The 3,287-nt window shown below is 41.5% G+C and overlaps 1 pseudogene; it reads left to right on the top strand.

The window, feature by feature from the left end:
* Positions 1–317: 317 nt before the first annotated feature.
* Positions 318–2,088, top strand: LOC145072935 (cytochrome P450 77A2 pseudogene; annotated as a pseudogene).
* The last annotated feature ends 1,199 nt before the right edge of the window (positions 2,089–3,287 follow it).

The following is a 3,287-nucleotide window of genomic DNA, read 5'->3' as shown; positions in this document are numbered from 1 at the left end:
AAGTAATATTGAGTTTAATGATAAAACTTAAGTCTAAATTTGTTTCGACTGAAACATAACTTCTTACCTAATCAGCTACTCACAAAATTAAATGAAATTTTACTTTAGAGAAGGATTAATTAAATTTAAATTTCTAATTACAGTCAGAAACAAGTCCCCAACAGATATGCATGTTCGAATTCTCACAATTTCGTTTTACAGTTTCCCAATTTCGACGAACATAAATGACTCTAGTAACATGAGAACATGAGAGTGTTTAATTATGAAATTAAATAAAGAGAAATATAAAAGAATCTGAAAGCAAAGCGCCACTAGATTTGTATGTAGTTGGGAGGTTTCTGATACATCGTCTTAATTACATCCTCACCTGTAAACCCATGCATTGTTTTTATACCCTCCGCCACAGCCTGTCTCCTTCGCATTCATTCAATCTATCAATGGAGTCTTCTTCTCTTTTCTTAACTGCAGTCGCTTTCTTCTTCTCCGCCATTATCTTCTCCTTCACCCGCCACTCCAAACGCCTCAACCTACCCCCTGGACCTCCGGGTTGGCCCATCGTCGGTAACCTCTTCCAAGTAGCCGGCTCCGGGAAACCTTTCTTCCAGTATGTCAGGGAACTCATACCCAAATACGGCCCAATTATCACTCTCAGAATGGGTACTCGAACCATGATTATTTTGTCGCAGGCGGATTTGGTTCATGAAGCTTTGATCGAGAAAGGACAGGTTTTTGCGACGCGACCTGCTGAAAATCCGACGAGGGGTGTGTTCAGTTGCAACAAGTTCACCGTTAACGCGGCTTTGTATGGGCCGGTGTGGAGGTCGTTGAGGCGAAACATGGTTCAGAATGCGTTAAGTGCAAGTAAATTGCGTACGTTTACGGAAGTGAGGATGACGGCGATGGATAAGCTTATGGATCGGTTGAAGACGGAGGCGGCGGCGAACGGTGGTGCGGTTTGGGTGTTGAAGAACGCGAGATTTGCTGTGTTTTGTATTCTGCTTTCGATGTGTTTTGGTGTGGAGATGGATGAGAAGACGATCGAGGAAATGGACGAGATGATGAAAACGGTGTTGATTACGCTTGATCCGAGGTTGGATGATTATCTGCCATTGTTGAGACCTTTTTTCTCGAAGCAACGTAAGAACGCAATGGAAGTAAGGGAGCAGCAGATTGCGACGTTAGTTCCGTTCATCGAACGGCGGCGGGAGGCGGTCAAAAATCCAGGGTCCCATCCCACGGCGGCGGAGTTTGCCTACCTCGATACGTTATTCGATTTGACGGTGGAAGGACGGAAAGATACGCCGACGAATCCTGAAATCGTGACGTTATGCTCGGAGTTTCTCAACGGCGGCACCGACACCACCGCCACGGCGATCGAATGGGCCATCGCAAGGTTCATTGAAAATCCTTCCATCCAATCGCGTCTCCACGACGAGATAAAAACAATCGCCGGAGAAAGAAAAGTCAATGAGAAAGACGTCGAGAAAATGCCATATCTAAACGCCGTCGTAAAGGAACTACTCAGAAGACACCCTCCAACTTATCTGTCTTTGACTCATTCCGTCATCGAACCTGCAAAACTCGCCGGATACGATATACCCACGGGGACCAACGTGGAGATATATCTTCCCGGAATCAGTGAGGATCCAAAACTATGGAACAACCCGAATAAATTCGATCCGGATAGGTTTCTTACCGGAGGAGAAACAGCAGACATAACAGGTGTTACCGGATTAAAGATGATCCCCTTCGGAGTAGGACGGCGGATATGTCCGGGGCTGGGGATGGCGACGCTGCATGTGAGCCTGATGATCGCTCGGATGGTTCAGGATTTTGAATGGAGTTCGTGGCCGGAAAAGAGCAAGGTGGATTTCGGCGAGAAAGCGGAATTTACGGTGGTGATGAAGAACAGTCTGAGAGCTACGATCACTCCTAGGGTTTGACTTTGATGATTATAAGATTGTGTTTTTCACATTTAGTTTTTCTTTTATATTTAATGTTATATATCATATAATTTGGTCTTGTAATCTTGAATTTTGTTTGTATTCCTAGCGAAATTTGAATGCATATTTTAATATTCATGTTTCATTATCAACACAATCAATTCGGGAGATAAATTTCGATCCTAAAAGATATTAAGACAAATATCATAACAATATCTTTTTGCGTTAAAAAATAAAGTATCACAAAAATAGCCAAAAGGGTAGACTCTATTTTAGGGAAGGAATTTTTATTTTTATTCTTTGACTTGTATAACAATGTGAGCACACAGTTGAGAAAGTAATGATGTAGGGCGTCTCGATTTTAGAGTAAATTATATGTTTGGTACCTGTCGTTTGCTGTTCCTGTCATTTTAGTTCAAAAAATTTGGTTTGTAGCACACTTTGTCCCTAATACAAATATTTGTAACACTATTGGTCCCTCACTCTAACCTTTGTCTCCACGTAGCCTTTAACCATCCTCATGTGTTATGTACATGAGGGCATTTTACTCTCTCTTTTTTTCCACATACGCACATTCATATCACACCTCCCCCGGTCTCTCAACATGCATGAAACATCCGTAGTAATCGAATAGAAGAATCATGAGGGCATTTCAGTATATAAGAAGCACATAACAATTGTGAGCTAAGAAGAATTATCCAACGTGGCATAGTAGTAAGAGGCCAACATAAACATCATCATTAGGAATCAAGTTAATTTGGCAACCCATTTGAAGACAAACTAGAGAAGTGTATTTTTGTTATAGGTTGTGTAAATGAAATAACTTTCCAACAAGTTTAACATGAAATAATGGAAAATGTGTTATTATGAATAAATACTTTTATACTTCTTGTAATTTTTGGGGGAATCACACGTACGTTGGGCATACCAGCATGGTACGTGGCGCGTAAGGGCTTTTATTTATTGTGGGTTTGGACCCTATTTATTGATCCCTAACTCCCATTTCTTCACTCCATTCCTAGCCTCCATCATTTGAGACATTCCTTAGCAAACCCTAGCCACCTTTAATGCATTTTGAGACCTTTGAGTGAGTTTTTGTGTGTTCCAAAGGAGGAAGAAGGTGGTGGAGAACCTTAGAAGCTAGAAGCAAGCTTAGATCTAGAAGTATTGCATCATTCTCCATCTCCAAAAGGTAAAAGGTTCCCACCTTGATGATTAAGTTACTAGATGTCCGTTGTGCGCTGATGATATATGAGCTTTTTGTCCCCAAATATGTCCTTCTTGTGCATGGCATGTTATAGAGCGTTTGAGTTGTCCTTTTGGACGTATTTCCATGTCTTGAGT

This window comes from Lactuca serriola, chromosome 9, assembly GCF_051521515.1.
Source record: "Lactuca serriola cultivar US96UC23 chromosome 9, Lser_US96UC23_V15, whole genome shotgun sequence".
In the NCBI taxonomy this organism is placed as follows: domain Eukaryota; kingdom Viridiplantae; phylum Streptophyta; class Magnoliopsida; order Asterales; family Asteraceae; genus Lactuca; species Lactuca serriola.
The sequence above is the reverse complement of the archived record's forward strand: the minus strand, read 5'-3'. Positions and strand labels throughout refer to the sequence as shown.